Source organism: Anopheles coustani, chromosome 2 (genome assembly GCF_943734705.1).
Source record: "Anopheles coustani chromosome 2, idAnoCousDA_361_x.2, whole genome shotgun sequence".
Taxonomy (NCBI): Eukaryota; Metazoa; Arthropoda; class Insecta; order Diptera; family Culicidae; genus Anopheles; species Anopheles coustani.
This window is the reverse complement of record NC_071289.1, coordinates 41233891-41252890: the sequence shown is the minus strand read 5'-3', so window position 1 is coordinate 41252890 and position 19000 is coordinate 41233891. Positions and strand designations below refer to the sequence as shown.

The 19000-nt window shown below is 43.5% G+C and overlaps 1 protein-coding gene across 1 annotated transcript in view; it reads right to left on the bottom strand.

The window, feature by feature from the left end:
* The window catches only part of LOC131262350 (receptor-type tyrosine-protein phosphatase kappa), a 98540-nt gene that overhangs the window by 13937 nt on the left and 65603 nt on the right, over window positions 1-19000 (bottom strand). The gene's annotated exons all lie outside the window — the stretch shown is intronic.

The window sequence follows — 19000 nt, the reverse complement described above, 5'->3', positions numbered from 1 at the left end:
CTTTCTCCAAGTCGTCTTGAGATGAGATGGACGGATTCTCCAAGTCATCTTGAGATGAACGCCACTCTTCAGCCGTGCCCTTGCTTTGAATTCCACCGAGCAATCGGTGCACACTCATCAATATATCCCGTCAAAGCAAACGCCACGGTTGTTATCCTAAAAGTCATTAAAATTGCTTTGCGAAGCTTCCACGACCACTCGTGAAGGAAACACGCTTTCGCACTCGCCCACAACTCCTTCGCAAACATTCAAGTACCACGTAGCGGCTTGCATAAAATTATGCTTCGCCTTCAACTTATGCTAATGTATGCTGAGAGCCACCGCTCGCCCCCGACCCGGGTTCCCCGGCGAGCAAGCGCCGAGACAATCGGAGAACGTCCCTTACCCGTGGCGGCTTTAAGCAACTCCTTCAACTGGCAAACTATCCATTTCGTGAGGAATAAAAATTTCCTGCCTTCCGTGGTGTTTACTTTCGTCGGTTTAGTTAATTCATTTCTGGTCCGGTCTCGTCCATTTCCCGGCCCGTTTGTTTTTCCCGCTCGCCGCTCGTTAACGCCTACGGCCTGCGTCTGTGAGTCGTAAATAGTTTCGGGGCAGCTCCACACGCGGCAGCTGGACGGTAAATCATCGACCGATCTTCCGCAGCACGCGTACGGTGGCGACAATTAATTAGTTGTACCATTTGCACGACTGAAGCAAACGGTACACGCGCCACCAGGGCGACCCCATCCGTTTCCTCGGCACGAAAGTATCCGGTTTCCACCGGTACGTTGCCAGGCGGACAGGAAAAGGGACTGACTTTCTAAGCGACGAACGAAAGAGATGAAAGTGCGACACGCGAGGCGAGCGGAACTTTCTTCCGGCACTTTGGGAAATGTTGGCCTCTCGAAAGTTCTACCGTTTGCACCTGAGGACAGTTTTTAAGAGGCTTCAAAATGGCGCTGCTCGGTGGCGGTTGGGGTGGGAATATATATTCACCCACCGCGCGCGGCATGCGGTTTGGATTGGGAAATATGATAATGGGCTTAATGTTGCTATTGACACTCACTTCTTCATTCATCGCGAAAAGCTTTCCCGTCGGCAAGTCGGATGAAACGAGTCAGTCGGTATTTAATTTTCCCTCCATCAGTCATAGCCTCCTTCGGTTGTGCATCCCCTCGATGAGAAACTTGGGATAAAAGGTCCCTGATAACACCTCCGTTCTGCTCTATTAAAGGAGTTTGCAGAAATTTTCTAATTTATTCAAAGTTCATCTCCTCCGGCGGGTACGTTTATCATCGGGGCCGATTTCCTTACGGAGTGCCCGAAAGGCGGCGCCAATTGACCCACGCGACACGGAGCCATTTTTCCAGCTGGCAAGAGCTGGAGGGAGAGATTTGCACGACCGATAATGGAAATGAGAGCCCTTTGCCAGAGTTAGCAGCTCTTTTCCATTCGTCGTTCAGCGTTATACATAAAGCAGCTTATTTCAAGTGCGTCCAATCTGAGGTGCGGAACGAGGAAAATAAAATCGCTGACTCGAATGTTCAGCATTGGGGACGGGAACGGGAAAGAAAATCCTCGTGCAAACCCTCGGTCGTGCGCAAAAATCCCTGGCACCGGACATTTGCCCTGCCTTTCCGCAATTGTGTCGTCATTGTTTTGCCTCCCGATACTGTCGACAGGCACGAACCGCTGCAAGCGCAACTCTTCAGCTGCTTAATACTTTCTTCATTATTATTAATAGCCTTTCAGGCGGAGACTTTTGTAAAGCTCAAGCCACTCGGCGAGTCCATCGAGGAGCCGGGCGAGCTGAAGCGAAAGCAGATCAACAGAAAATCATGAGACAAGACGAACAACATCTCAGTAGCATCGACAAACTTTCCCATCATCGCGAAAGGCGAAAAACAACGAAGGAACTTTCAAAGTTCATAAACAATTCGGACACTCCTTGGACCTCCGATCGGCAAGAAAAGTAGCTAGCTTTTGATCTTGGGCTTCTCCCACCTGCCGTTCCAAGCTGGGTGTGGGAAATTTACAAATTAACGCAACGACTGAAACCATTTTCCCCGCAAAACCCCGATCACTAATGAGCCGTGAAATACCGTTGACGAATGGTTGACGAGGTGCAAACGATGGCACGCCACTAATAGGATTGCAGCACCACAATCCATCGATTGATGTGAGGTATTTTAGGGCCTGTTTTGTTTTTACTTTCTTCAACATTCTTTGTTCTCCGGTGTTCATTCGATTTTTATTTCCACTTGAATTGACGTTCAACCAGCAGCAAAGGGAACGTTTTTCGTCGTGCCTGGTTTTGTCTCTACGAGGGCATGCAATATTCAGAAAGCAATCGCCCAGTTTCTCGAGGGAGCGGAAGCGAAACGAATCAATTTAGTTTTCGAAATAAAGTGATTGAGTACAGGGAATTGTGGGTGATTTTTTCCCGTGTTGGTGAGTAGCACACAGCACAAATACACTCCCCTCTCCGAACGCAGCAGAGTGTGTCCCGACGGAAGTGACCTTAGAAAGGTAGTCGGAAAGGAGAGAAAGAAAGCGACTCCACGAACCACGATCCAAAGCCAAGTCCGCAATCTACAGCCATTTCGATTGCACCGTTATCCAGGGACTATTTTCTCTCCACTTTCCCGGCGATCGATTCCACCATTGAGACGTTGTTGCACACCGCAAAGTGTACACACTCTTGCACGGGTTTGGGTGTGTGGCGAAAGGAAACTTTTCTCATCATACGAATCCATTCAGCTTGACGCTTTAGTAAACATTCGACGGTAGCATTTTGCTCGCTTTTCTTTAACCCAAAACTTTTTCCCTACTGACCTCTGGCCGTGCTCCGGTACTTTGGACAGTGACAGAGCACGAGAAAAGAGTAATGGAAGTGTTGGCGGGTAATTCAATGAACTTCGCACACCGACTCTGCTGTAGAGCGCCAGCTCTCACCTACTTCACTTAATGCTAGTGTTTACGCCCGGATAATCAGGTCAAGTGCTGCCAAGCGCTCGGCCGAAATCTATCCTCCCAAGTATCCCCTGCGAGGCACGCAAATAGGCGAAAGGGAAAGCATAACAATCCTTCGAGCATGGACTTTCGGTTCAACAAACATCGCCTGGCGTGCTTGTCGAGGGGTCGAAAATCTCCGATCGGCGTTTGGTTAACGCGCATTTGAGCGCCCTTTTCGATTGGGAAAACATCGCAACCCCGAGGGTTTTGATCGGTTGACGTGACGATGAGAGAAGGCTCGAGCACGGAACCGTCGAGCAGTTCCGAAGACGGGACCGGTGGGGTGGAGCGTGTTAATTGCCAGAAGCTTCTTCGGGTTACGTGCTCCGAGCCATCATTACTCCGCTCTCCGTACTTTGATTGCTATCATGGTTAGAGCACATTTTCGGCTCGCTTTTCGGAACGGAATGGTTTATGCCCCTGATGATTGTTCGAACCGGATGGCGTGAGTGTGGAATCGATTGGAAAACAATGGCGAAGCGTGACTCCCGTTCCGTCTCCCGACACGCCCTGCCGGGAAAAAGTCGTTCAACAAGTTATTATGGATTTTTTATTGCACCGATGCAATTATCTGCTAAATGCCCTTTTCTCTAACGTATTTATGACGATCATTAAGATGGACCAAGCAAGAAAAGGGACCAGAATCAAAGCCATACTCCGTTTGGAGTGCTAAAAGAAAGAAAGTGATGGTGAGGATCCATTAACATTAAACATCGATAGTAAAATGTAATTAACGCCTCTTAACTTTCCCCCTTAAGCAATCAATGCGCAAGACATTAGAATCAATAAACCCTTTTACAATCGGTTCGTTGATAATTCAGTTGTTGAGTTGCTGCTTTTCGAACAAGTTGTTACCCATATTTTTCCACCCAACTCTGCCAACAAAAATGCAGCAGCTTTTCGTTGCACAGGAAAATGGGATCGAAAACAGCACACGTTCCATTGCAAACACCTTCCTCGTTGGAAAGCTTGATTGATGATATTGTAGTGGCTGTAGTTAATGGTTTTAACTGGCCCACGTTGTCTATGGCTCCCAATACACATACCACCCGTGTCCCGATAGTCTCGTACATTCCAAGGTGCAACCTTGGACGCGAGCGCCGTTTTTGATGCTGCATTTAACCGCATTAAAACTAATGATGTCGTTGCTCTGGAGCCTTTTTACAGGCGACTTCAAAATGACTCTCGACTCTCAGCCTTTTGGTTGGTGTGGGCACTTTCTCACCCTTGTGGGAGGTTCAAGCGAGAGCGCGCGTGTGGGGGTAGTTGGCTTTTTATGGACGGCACATTAAACGCTCTGCGCCATGGTAACGTCTTGTATACGGATCGTATCTGTTTCTGTCAGCTCGTTCGGTCGGTCGATTTGTTGTTAGAGGTGGGTTTAAAATTTTCCTCCTTACCACAGTGGAGACCCGGCAAGTCGACAAGATTTTCAATGGAATTTTGTGAGTATGTTTGTGTTTTATAGACGTACATATTAATTTATCTACTCATACCGAACCAGAACTTAAAGTTTTTAAAATATTTTCTTCAGTTGGTGTGATTGTAGAGTTTACTGTGGTATTGATTTCCAGGTATTTTCTTTCAGACTTCCAACAAAATGATTTGTCTTCATATCGGTGAAGAGATATATTAAATGATCATCGAAAAATAAAATGTCATTTGGATCTTCGTAATGCAGTCTATGCATACAATTAAAGTGTTTCAAATAGTTTTTCGAATATACTTTGGGTTACCATAAAATAATCAAACAGGCAGCGAACATAATAAATAGTTAAAGTTAGAAAAACATAATAAATAGTTAAAGAAACTTAGTGTCAAAGAAAAATGAATAAATAGTTACCGATAATAAATGTTATATAAACACATAATTTGTTTTCCCGAATTTCACAGAAGGTAAATGTTACAACTCTCTTTGTTAAATTAAACTACTTGACCATTTTTTGCGTAAAACGTTTCTCTAAAGCCCATTTTCTTGGTCGCCATTCCATGGATTAAAAATATTCTTATTTTAAACGTTTTTCCTCTTCATACGGCAAAACGACAATCCTAAAAACCAAAAAGGCATAACTTGAACCCATTTCTCCTCTTTCTACCCCGCCAACAAACGCATGGAGGATATTTTGCCAGTTTCGGCTTCTGCTAGCGACAATCGGACAGTCGTCATCTAGCCCAGACATTTTCCGCCAGCTTTCCGTGTCCTGCTGCCAAAAAGGGGTCGCTCAGTGGCCCGCTTTGAAGCTCACTTCTCTCACCCCACGGAAGCCGTACATTGGACAGGGGCTCCAAAATGGAAGCAACAAAGGCGCCCGGCAACAAACCGGTGCGCCTGCACTTTGTCAGCACACACATGGGCCGTTATCGTAAGTCCTGCTATACAATTACTTCAACATCAGAGCTTCGGCGCTTACCGCAGGCTTAGGTGGAAGATTTAATCGGCGACGGAACGTTCAAACTGCACGATCCGGGAAAGCCTCTCCGACTCCGGCAGCCTGTAATGTGTGGGAATGGTTGGGCGTTCTTTTGTTTCTTGTCAAGAAAACACATTCATTAGATGCGCACACGGTGAGTACGTGATTCGAAACCGGTAAGCCATGAATAAATGAGTCGGATTTGTATAACCTGCTTTAAGTGCGTTTTAAATTTTTACACAAATACTCTTGATCTAACGTGTTGATCTTAGCCACGAATTTATTGAAGACTCGTGGTGAAGATACTCGACTTCCAAGACGGAATTTTTGCATTGCATCACTCGTAAAGGAATTTACTGGAGTGAAAAGGATGGCTGGCGTGGAGTTCGAAATTATTTTCAGTGCGCTCCGATGGAGACGCCTGGTGGCGCATGATTAAAATAATGCCCTTTGCCCTATTGCCGGCTTCATGCTATTACAGAGTCAAGGGAGAATGAGAGGAACGATCACAAAGGCCATGCCAGTCGAGATTGGAATAGTTTTTCCATCCTAATCAGCCATTCGCATGGCATTAAGACACGCTCAACACGTTTCTCTCTTATCTGTTGTTCCATTCATAGCAGTGTATTTGTTTTGAATGAACTAGGCTGGTCAGAATCACTTTCCCATCTACGTTGAATATGCACCGTATCATGCTCGTTTTGTATGTGACGTTGTTTTATTGCCATCGGTAGGGTTGTGAAGGTTATTTAGCTGGATAGACTGATCTGTTCCACATAGATGGAGGAATCATCAGGAGCTAATTTAGACAGAAGCAAAACACACATCGCTCATTCTCTCCCTGTCATCATTTTGACCCGAGCAAGTTATTAGCCACAGATGGCACCAGTTTCCGTAGTGACGCTCTTTCCATAAAGCTCCATGTTTTACCATAGTACATCGGCTTGCAAGCGGCAATCCTAACTTAAGAACGGGATGAAAATGGGGTGGCTGCTTTCCCTTGCCTTGGCTCGTTTCGTAGCCACAGGAAAGATGGATGGCGTTGCACGTTTTAATTTTTAATTTCATGCTGGCCGTCCACCCCGAGCGCCGGATGTTGTTGGCCGGTGTTTGTTTGGGTGTTTCGCTCAAGCTGCTTTTTTTTTATTTTGTGGAAGCTTTTTAGTTTGCTGTTCCTGTTTCCCCAACCCGTTGTGTCGTACACTCCCACACCGTCCAGTGCACTCCCATCTCCGGTGACTTGCACTCCACACGAGGGTGGTTATTTCTTATTCCAACGTAATGCCCGTAAGGATTGTAAATGAAGAAACAAGGACATCGACATGGCGGTAAAAACGCAAAAGTGAGCTGAAGTAGAGGGGGTGGCCTAAAGGGGAGAAGGAGCAAAGTAGTCACACATTTTCGCCTCCAGCAGCGAGCAGGATGCTGCATCGTGGTATTTCTACAGCGTGAACCATGAAGTCGGAATCGTCAGGTGAAGCGAAGAAAAATGAGAACCGGAAAAACAAAGCATCCTGCTGGCATCCTGCGGGCGCGCTCGGGCGGACTCCGGCCACTGTTGCTAATGATTATGATTTTTATGAAATATGGACCATGCTGATGCTTAATTACTGACGGGAATCGGGAATGATCTCCCGGTTGCGACCGGAGGCGAATGTAGTTTTCCGCCGGAGGGAGAAAGTAGATTTGTAGTTGAAGTTAATTTGTTAGACCCCTTCCTTCCCTGCTCTACAGCCAATGACGCGAAAGGCGAGCGGGTTTGGCCATCACCATCATCAGCATCATACTCTGGCGGTGACACTGCAGAAACCACGTACGAACGTTCGTATCCGAGAGGTTTCCTATTTGTTATGCACCACCGGAATGTGGCTGAGTGTAGAAGGAAATTTAATTTTCCAAATTTCCGGTGGACAGCAAGGCACTGCATGGCGGTGCTTTTTATTTCCAGAAACATGTTCCAAGAATAGAAACCAGCATGCAAAGACCATTGGAATAGTGGATCCACACAAATTTTACCACCACCTTTGACCTTTGGGGTACGCGCGAAGGCTAATTCAAAAGATGCATTACATTGATGGCTTTCAACAAAGCCAAATTCGCCCTTTTACCTTTACCTACCCATGCAAAGATTTTAGCGGAACAAGAAAAAAACTCAGCTAAATTCACCTGTGCTCTTTTATCAATTCAATTTCCCATCGGATCCGACGCAAAAATCCATTATTCAATAACTCAAAAAGCTTCACGTCGTATGCGATACGCCTATGTATGTGTGTTTGTACGTGTTTTTTCTTTCCCTTTCCTCCGTCAAATCGCCACCGCAATCGGGCTTGGAATGTCCTGAGAGTATCATTTTGGAGTGAAAACATTTTATCATCATTAGAAACGAACCGAGAAGCCGAGCAGTCAATGGATCGCGCATTTTTTTTTTTTTTTGAAAGCGCTGCCATTCACCGGCAACTTACCGTAGGGGGGCAACGGGTCGCAGCCTCCTCCTCCATGCTTCCTTGCCACCCTCTCACTCGTGCATCTAACTCAACGTATCCCGTGCCAAAACGGGTACTTTCGTAACGAGCAACGACCCTATTAGTCATGAGATATGATTGGCAATTTTCCAAAGCCGAGCCGAAGCTGTTCCCACCCAATCGGTGCACGCTTCGGACGGGGCACGAAAACATACCGGCGAAGGAGAAAAAGAGAAGGAAAACAGTGTATCCAAAGTATGGCCATGGGTGAAGCTCCCGGGTGTACTGCGAAAGGGTGAAAGTTGAAGAATGGATAAAAAGGAACATCCCCATAAAGTTTGCCGATAAGGATCGCAAAAATTTGGAGGAATTTTTGACAGAAAGGTAGGCAAAGAAAACGTCACTGTTAGAAAGCTGCACAAAAGAGCCGAGGAACACTGTGGTTCTCACGTCTGGAATGTACGTGGTCAACGTCTTTTTTTACAACAGCACACAATGGTTCACGGAGCAATGGTCTTGTTTGTTTTGGATAAAGAACAAAATTTGTTTAAAAGCAGTCAAGCTTACATGCAGTTTAACGGCTGGGTTTAGCTTTTTTTTTATTGCACATGGTTGAAGAAAAGTTATAAGACCGATGATTTGCTTCTGATCGTCCTGTTCTTTATATACGTTCAATTCGATTTGGTTTATCGTGTGCATAGAGAAGGTGAAAACATTTCGCTGATGGATTGTTCTTTTGAATCTATGTCTACAATATATTAATTGTCACGACAATTTCATAACATTCAAGTTGAATAAAAGCTCAAAACAGTTTTTTTTAAATATCATATTTTATCATTGGCAAAGGCTCCGATGGATATTTCATTGAAAAAAATAAATTGAAACTAAATGTTTTTTTTTATTAGAATTATGTATTAGTCTATATTTAGTTAAATAGTAATTAATAAATTGAAGTTGTACCAAATGTTCACTGTTTAACATAAACACTACAAACAATTGTAGACAATGTTTGGTTTGTGCAACACAAATAACGATTTCTATGGTGTGATGTTTTTTGTAAAGAATTTTAGAGAGCGTTTAGGCTTGTTTTGTTTGTATTTGTTAAACTGAGTTTCAAATGTAAAATTTAGATGGTTTTATTAATGAATAAAAACAATTATGGAATCTTCAACAACATCTGAAGGGCTGAATTTATTGTGTTGGAAGGTTCTTTTTTAGTATCATCAAAAAGCATAGAAGGAAAACACTTCAATAAATAGTAGGTAATATTTTAGTTTTAGCACACATGATTGATGATAAATTTTATTAACTTCAGGTACGTTTCAAATTTAATTTTGTCGTATAAAATAAAAAATGGGCGTTCTAAAAAGATCTTCAATATGTTCTACGGATCAGATATATCTGCAAAAATTTCAAAAGCAGTGGAAGTAATTTTATTGTAGAATGTACAAAAACAATCACTGAAAAACGGTCAAATACATAAAATATCATTTAAAGTACATAGAAAAATCTTTTATAATTTAATAACGTATCTATAAAAGTTATGAATAACTATTTATTTATTATTTGTGGAATATGTAATACACACGTTTTGCCAAAACAACTCTTCATCCTTCTAATTCCACTCTGTGAACCACAGTGTACAGCGTGCGGAAGTATGGGTAAACGTTTTCCAAAACTTTGTACATAGTTCAACTGGGTCAGGAAGAAAGTTATGTTTGTAAGGAAAAGCGTACAACGAAAGTTTCGAAAAATAATACTAGTTTGAATAGTTTGCCTCGAACGGTCGAAGGAATCTCAAAATTAATCTTCAACTCCATCTCGGTCACGGCCGGAAGCCAGAGTAGAGTACGTTAATTTAAACGAAATGAAAATTCTACCGGTTCTGATGCATATCACCAACCCAACAAATGACCACTTGTTCCGATAAGGGGAAAAAGAGACAAAGAAACGAAAAAAAAACAGCGACAGAGCCAAGTGGCCGATGCAGTCTCGACGAAGTTTTCCTCAAAGAATTGGGTCCAATACTTCAAACAATTTTCCACCGTTGCCATCGCTGCAGTGCAGCAACCTGACGACGCTTTCGGTCTCGAGTCTAGCGTCTCGGCAGAGTGGAGATAATTTGGGGAAATATTTTCGCTTACCAGTCAGGCTGGAGTGGGACAACTTTTGCCTCATCTTCTGCAGCACAAAGGCAAATCAGTCCACGGCTTGGAACAGGTAGTTTACTAGTTTCTCATGTTCGAGCATACTGGAACCTCAATGAATGTCTATGATTATTTGGAGGAATTTTCAACCGAAAGGAAACTCAAGGAGATGGTTCGTAGTTGGGCTTCGCAGTGCTCTCGAAACGAAAATGGTAAACGAAATGTTCATTAATTAAAGCACCAAGGGATGTTTATGGTTTCAACGAAAACAAATGTGACTCTCGACTTTGAAAGTTATTCAAATGTTTTGCTACCACTTGTTAGCAAGTTCACGAGGCACAATTATATTGTGTGCTACACCTTTTCCCGACCAGGTTTCCTTTTGTGAAAGCAGTACGCAACACTCAACGAGAGCTTGCCGGGTTCCTTTTTCAACTGGTTTGCTTCTTAATGGTTTTTGTTCTTGGATCCGCGCTCGGTTGGGCGGTGCTCTGTATGGAAACAATTCACCCGGTTTTCTCAAAGCAAACGCTTGGACGTCGTTCCGTTCGGTTTGGTTTTGCTGCAGCGAAACTATCCTCTTACTCGATTTTTCCTTGTTTGCACCGTCTCAATTTCATCGATACAATAAGTGCAAATCTATGGAAGAAGAGCGGAAAGTGGAGAGAATAAAAAACAGGAAACAGGAGGGAAAATGGATCCGGGTCACGGAAGATTGACCGAGCGGCAATTTTATGCGGATTCGTCGTAGTTCGAATGATCCTCTCGTGATGGGACGAATGCACGAAACTGGTGCTGAAACGCGAGCAATGGGAGCGGAACAATCTACGATCACGCTTACAGGTTAAGTGGTGTGTGTTAAATGTTTATTTGCACGGGATGCTTTTTTGCAATGTCCTCCGCACCGCCAAGGGATGGCGGCATGACGGGACAATAAAACCAAGTGGCAAGGAACAGCAACATCAAATCACTTGACCTGATTGAGTAATGTTATCGTCTGGGCGATGTAATTGAGCACATACTTTATGATCAGTACCAGCCAAGCATAGTTAATTGCGATGGTACTGTATCCGCCACATTTTTTAATTAAAAATAATAAAAGTACACATAAATCCTTCGCATTTGCAATTCACACTATTGTGATCATTTGAACTCATTATATCAAAGTGACGAATGAAAACGGTAATCTTCCACCGTTCAGATGAACGACGAAATGCGCCATTGCGTCGTACACACATCTAGCCACGGAGACAAGTTACGCAGTATGCTTGCGAAATGGCGCCTGGCCTTAAGCACTCGCCACTCTTTCGTCGGTCTGGTATTTCTTGTTCGCTCATCTACACAACAGGCCTTGGGCGGAAGTTCGAGATATTTTAGACTCGCGAGACAAGTGGATGGACGTGGCGTAATTAAGCTGAGAATAAACCATCTACTGAAAGCATCCATCTATCCATCCATCCATTCAACAAGACCAGCGTGTGCGAAAATGCATTTTCATTTGTCTTCGTGGCACTAGAGACCCAACGCTGAGCACTGGCTTCAACGACCCCCTTTTTCCCCCTTCTCAAATGGGCACCTGTTTACCCACTCCCCTTTCCCTAGGACGAACCGAACGGACGCTTTCACGCGAACGGATTGCAAATGGCAGCAACTTTCGCTCCGGCCGTTGCAAAAGGCACATGGATTAAAATTTCGGTATCTATTTTCCTGGCGTTTGCTTTTCTTTCTTTCTCGCTGGCAGTTTGTGGGTTTCGTTGCGAATTATCTCTGCATTGCTAATCGCACGAACGTCGTCAGCGGTGTAGCGCGCTACATTTTGGCACATTTTACATCCAATCAACGCGGCTCGAGGTTCGTCCGTTGAAACTGGCACGTGAAGCGCATTTTTGCATGTAGTCAGCGGTTTCGCGCTTTCTCGTTTTCTTTTTTCGGTAAATCCCACAAATCGAAATCGTGCAAACGTGCTAAATTGCTTTTCCCGCGCCTTACACTTGAGTAAAACGTAAAAAAGTAAAATAATCTGCAATAACATTGCGTTGGCAATCGATGAGAACGCTTACGCTATGCAATGTTGGACTCGAAGGTTTCAAAAACCAGCCTGTAAAACAAGGATCGTTAGCAGGATGGACACGATCAGTGAGCCATTTTTTTATACAAGCCGGGGGAAATTAAACTATTTTAATTATATAACGGAGTTTATTTCTACCCAATTGGAGGTGAAAGGGTACTTGGAACTCAATCTACGATTACTGCCATTTAGCAAAGCCTCCAGGGGGAGCGGAACATACCGTTAGGTAATGAAATGGTTAAAACATGTTGGTGATTATTACATAATTTTTCCCAAGGTATGGTGATGTTTCTAACATTTAATTCTCGCTATAATAAATGTTGAGGGATAATGCTTTCGTAATTCTTACCCAAAATGTATTCGATTCTGTTTACAAATTCTGAACAATGTATTCACACAAAATGAATAAACTCTGCTTTTTTACATACATGAGTACAATTTCGAAACACTTACTCTTTCGTTATTGTTTGTACATTAAAGTGATGTTTTCCATTTCAGTTAGAACGGAGAACTTCCGCCTTGAAATAAGTGTACGAAAAAAACAGTGAAATAAAAATTACAAACGGTAGGTGGCTTTCTGAAAAAGAAATAGATGGGTCATGCCGGGGCAAAAATTTAAAAAAAAAAAATTCTTGGCATCTGGAGTGCCACGCAAACCTGCTGAAGTCAATCTGCGCCGAGATATAACTCTTCCCGGTGCCACGCGAAAAACAACGTGCCGGCAAAGATGATGTAGATGTGGGGCGGGTATAACGTTGAGCTGGGCCCGGAAAGGCTGACGGTCTGACTGAGTGACTGATGTCTACCGGTTAGGAGCAGAACAGGAGCAAAAAATTGTTATCAGCTCCTTGCTCCGGCTGTAGCGTTGTTTACTTTGCTTCCTTCCTATAGCCTGGCACTTGTCAAGACGCCAAGATTCGACTCCGAGATTTTGCGGGGTTTCCTTGGTGTGCTTTCTTTTTCTTGACCCATTCTATTTGGTTTTGAACTTCTAAATGGAAACAAAGGACGGCCGTCTGATGCTCGTCGGATTGTTCGGATCCGCCGTGCAGTCTCGAGACGGTTTGTCTCGGGTTTTGTTTAAAGGCACACAAACAAGACAAGAAAACAAGCAAGCTGGTCAGAAACGAGGCGAAAAGAGAGTCAAACAAGCCGGTACACAATAAACACAGTGCAGGAAAATTTTCCACCGATGACACGGTGTACGTTGCTTAAAGGATTTTCTTCTTTCAACATTCCACCGGTCCTTGTTTAGTTTTTGAAAATGATGAAAATAAAAACATAATCACCAAGTCCGGGTGATGAAGCGCCAAGGTTAACTACTTGGGCGAACTTCGCTAGCAGGAAGTGAAAGCATCCGTTCTACTTAAGTTGTTGTCCAACATGATTCAAAATCATCTCCTGAAGCTGGTAAAGTTGTTAAATAAAAGACAAATACGTCTCGAAAGAAGAAGAGAGAAAAAAGCACACAAAAAATGAAAACAAAAATATACCGTCGCTGGTACAACTGGACAGAAATTATTTCCAAAACTCGCTCGGAAACGATTGATTTCGGGGGAGTGATGTCTATGGATGGAATCGTAAAATGAAGAAAGAAATGTTGAGCCAAGTTCTGGGGATCATTTCAGATCGGTTTCTTCAGCGTGTATGATTTTTCGAATGCGTAGAGAGTTCAGTAAAAATAGGTCAAAAAACATCAAGAAAGAACACGAGATCGATTTCGATCTGCCCCAACGCGCTGATAAAGTTATTCATGGTCGTTTAGAGTTCCAAGGTTGACCGTAAATAAACGAAAGTTGCGTTGAGATAAGATGGACTGCGAACATTATTTTATGTAACTTTTTTCTTCTTGAAATCGGTAAATCGATAAGGAACCTAATTTGTAACTGAAGCGTTCAGAACGCAATATTGCACTAACCTTAAAACTAGCGGACATTTAACTGGTCTTGGTTGGCGTGCTATTTTGACTGGCCTTACTGGCTGGCAACCGCAATTATTTTTTCGGTGAATCGCTTCTACCAATGTTTATGCGCAACTTTTCTTTGTATATTGAATTGTTCATTTCTATAAAAAGTTTGTTTTGTTTGTACATTGAATTGTTCATTTCTATTTCTCTTTCGATATTGAAAATATTTTTTAACTAGCCAAACCAGTCGTTTTGTCTAGCCCAATTTTGTTATTGTAAAAAAACGTAAAAACTAAACAAATCTTAGTTTTGTGGTTGATGGTAAAGATGTATGCTAACACTTACCAAAAATTTAGGAAAACTTGTTTGTATTATATTGAACATAGAAAAAAAATCTATGAATTTCTATTCAAACATTGTACCTCAAATCTAATACGTTTGGGTATGAAAGAATGTTAATTGCTTTTCAAGGTGGATGACGATGAAAAGTTGATACAATCACAAGAAATGCGCAAACAATATTGTACCAGTACTATAAAATCGTGAACGCTTAATATACAGCTTTTCCATCGTTTAATACCTTAATTCCATCAAGTATCTTACAAACGCCTTGTTCTGGCTAATAATTCGCAATGTAGGCAACATTACCGTTGTACAAAGTCGAATTCGATATCTAATTTTTTTCAACTCGCTTTGGCAGCTGTCTTTTTCATGCGGTAGGTGCTAAATACAAGGTGGATAGAAAATACCAGTCGGTATTGTTCCGAACAACTAAGCAAACCAGCAGCCGTATTAGACGAACAAAATACTAGAAAACATAATTTGCTCAAAAAAGCATCCACATAAACCAGTTTGTCGATATTGTTCGTTAAAAAACACGCAACGAATATGACCGGAAAAATGAATTCGCCTTTTAGGCAAAATGAAAACTACAAAATACTGTTTCCACCGAAAACGTGAAGTTAATGTGATTTGAAAATTCAATCATGCACACCTCATCGAACTGCTCCCAATTTTCCCATGAATAAGTAATCTGAAAGCTGCAGCTGGAAAACAGAAGAGATTTGCTTCAAACCGAACAAACTGGATGTAAATGCATTTTTCGAACTAACCGCCCGCTGCAAGTGCATCCAACAACGTGCTGGTGTTTTACTTCCTATGGTTGACTTTACCGCTACGAAATCCGGTAACCTCGAAAATGTTGCAACCATTTCGCCGAACCGTATGGCGTATGAAAAGCACTCGTTCGCCGAAACGCTGGCCGGTCCACTTTAGTCGTTTTGGGGTTTTTTTTATGTATGTATCGAACAGCATTGAAAGCATGCCATCAGTCGAGCGATTTCGTTACGGGGGGAAAGTTTTCCGAAAAGGAAAATAAACTAGCCCGAAACCGTCTTCTTGGTGTTTCGGGGACCGCACCAGAAGCCATCGGTTTCGCATTCGATGTGCACGGGAAATCTGGTGGCAAAGCTGTGACCCTATGCATGTAATCAGAGTGCGGTACATATTTTCCATCCCTAGGGTAGGGCAAAATGAAGCGGCACGTCGACGCAGGACAGAAAGAAGCTATTGACACGTGCCGTTTCTGCTGGGAGCTGGATTTCCACCGGCTTCGTGTGGATCCGTGATGGAGGAAAAATATTTTAACTCCGAGGAAAAGGGATAGTAAACACTATGCGCCGCTACATTGTATGTATGCTTCAACGGGCTACGAGACACGCGGTGGCGGTGTAGTTTCCCTCGGGGGAAAACTTACCGAAACCGACCGACCGACGGAGCACGACGCGGGTGGAGGGTTTCCGCCGGCGAGAAGCTCGTTCATTCGCGCGTTCGCGTTATGGCATGCATAGAATTGCAAATGACGCTGAAATTGCATCGAAACTCGTGCTCTTCCATCCTAGGCACTGCACAACTCCGTGAGGGTGTATGTGTGTATATGCGTGATGTTTTTTTTGCAATACTACCGCCGCAGCATCACATTCCCAATTACGCATGCACTCAGCGGGGACAACGTTAGAGTGCAGCAAAAGGCAGTTACGACCGATAAATGGCACATTTCGCGCGCTCAGCGCGGTATATCGTCCAGTTGGATAAATAAATAGCGAATGTAAATGTCGAGCAATGATTCCGGGGCCAGAGACGCAGCGATTTACGGATGATTGTGAATAGCAAGGCTATGAAATAGATACAAACGTCATTAAAATTCAGACGCTTGTGAAGTAGTAATTTTAACGGCAAGTTTTGTATCGCATTCTACACCACTCGTTTGAAATGTTTCTCCTCAGCCTGAGCTTACAAAGTAAATCAATCAACGAAAAACGTTTCTCTTTTATGTAAAAAGAAATTGCGGTTCCTTTCACCTCCGGTAGCCGCTTAAGGGATAAGCCAGGATTTAATGGGAGCTCACTTTGCATAGATATTCGCCAAGTAAGCTGGTTTTTAATCGATTCTTCCGCACAAACAGCCGCCGACCTTTAACGTGCCGAACGAGGGCTTGCTGGTGCAAGGTCACAGTTCTTGGCGCAAAACCACCACAGCCGAGCCGACGCTCCAAGTTCTCTGTCAAAACCCCTAATGTAATTTTAAGTATGTGCAACCACTCGGTGTGTTACATCATCGTCCACGAAACGGAATCGCTTGTAGGGCGGGAGGGTGATGTACTGGTGACTGATGTAGGGACAAGTGGAGCACTGGGCAGAAAATGTAGGTTAAGAAGATAATCTTGTGTTCATGTAGCCCGGTGGTTTCCCCACGAGCTCCATGCTCCACGGTGGGCGTTTTTCATCTCGGACCATTCCCCGGCACGGGAAATATATTCGCATAATAATGATACCGATTGAACAACGCTGGGAAAGGCTGGGTACGGTACGATGCGACGTTGTTGTCCCTGTTCGTGTGTCGGTATTACAAGCGTGCTTGTACGTTTCCCCCCCTGAAAGGAATTCGATCGTTTGATGGTCCGGCAGCGAAGAAAGAAAGGGAAATCCACCACACAGGCAGCCCATCTTTTCCTTCCGATTGCGCACCGCCGGATGCGCCAACTGGAAGGGACAGCTCCTCCCACGAGTGATGGTTATGGACGTGGGTGATTAAAGCTTCAGGCTTGCCGAGCACGTTCCCCTTGAAGAAGGGGATTGAAATCGAGCGAAGGCACGATGCACTTGCACTTTGCGCAAGGATGGCCACTTTACAGCTGTGTCTGCCAAGGACAACGACTACGCGAAGGGTTGTGGCACAGCGATGGAAGAGGTGAGGCTGGAAATGGCAGGGTTTAGAGCAACGCCTACGACGCAGTCTTCTTGGCCCAGAGTACACAGTCGGTCGGTCGTAAAGTGATCGCATTAGGATGTCAACTTAGTGGAAGCAAACGATAAGCCGAGGGGACGGGGAGAAAAGGACTCAAAAGGGGAGGTGGAGCATTGAGCATTGAGAAGCCGCTGATGTAGCCGGTAAGATTTATCTGCCAAACGTTCTTTCATCGTCCGGAACTAGCTACAACTAGGTTGAATAATTCCGCAAACAAAAAGTGATGTGTGCAAGCATCCACAGTATAATACATTCTTTCTATTTGATTGCAAAATTATTATCGCGAGTGGAAGATTTATAATAATTAAAATTTTAAACATACTCTTTTAATTTATCATAGGTTTAAAAGCATAATGAATTGAAAGAATTTTGTTGCATTTTATATTAATTAATGTTTGTTCTTGTTATCTAAGTCAAGTTATTAATGTGACCAAGACTGCTCGATTATTTTAACCACATGTTTAATATGTTTTAATAATCTCTTTGTTCAATAAATGAATAAACTTAAAGCGATATAAACTTCTACCGAAATATTACAATCTATAAATCTAAATAGGAAACTGAAACATCTAAATATTAGGAACAATCAAAATAGTCAATGCAAACACAACCAGTCGTAACTGTACTCCGGAAGAACATGGAATAGCATCCCTTTAAAATGTTGTTTCCCAAGCAACAAGCCAAACCTGCCGTGCAGGATCGGCTTCTCCATTGGCTTTAAGCGGGAAAACGAAGCCACAATTTCCACACCTCCAATAAACGTCGGCGCGTGCTTGTTTGCTAGCGAGTGTCACATAAATGAATTAAAGCGTCGAATCTCCCATCCCATCGCACACACCTGCAATTTCCTGCGACGCAAAATTCTTGGACCGCTTCCCGGTGCTCTTTAATATCCTCAGCCCGGAAGTGAGCTCGTCGGCCATCATCTGCCACCAGGCTGCGTTGGGTGTGTCGAGTGTCGATACCGTTTCTTCCACCAGCGCCATTGGACAGTGTGTGCAATTGAAACTCATCCAAATTGGACCATCCGGTTCCGGGGCCCACTGAAGTCCTGCTTGGTTGACGATACTGGTGAGGCTTTTTTGCGTACGAAAGATACAGCAATGTGATTCAATTATGGACAGCAATTAGGCGGATGGCCGGCCGGGAAAAGTGGCGAACACGTGCAAAGAATTGCAAAGGGCTCGAAGGTGTGCCAAAACGGCTTTTCTTGTCATTAGTTTCTTCCAGCCTGCGTCCAGCGTTTGTCTGTCCGCGATCGAAAAAGACACATAGACGTACGCGAGAAACGTATACTACTCTTCCAAAAATTGAAAATTAAAGGAAATTTGTAGATTCGAGATAAACATAGTTTTTTTAAACTAAGATTAATACAAAATTCATTAAATAATCTGAAGCACATTATATAAATGTTTGAATGCCAGCCGTACTTCACTCCATCCCTAAAGTTACATAACGACGATGTCATTGTGAAGTAATTTTCCATTCCATCAACCACCAACATGTACCCTTCTTCACTGCCTCCGGCACTCCTCTCACCCGGAAAGTCCTCTCCAAACAAGCCAATATCGTGTTTTTGCAAAGCGCACCCCAAAAATCGGTCAATAAAATATTCATCTAACTATAATCCACTTTCCAGTGACAGTGGAACCGGGATAAGGGAGGTTGGTTATGCGGAGAGGACAACGACGGCCGGAACGGAT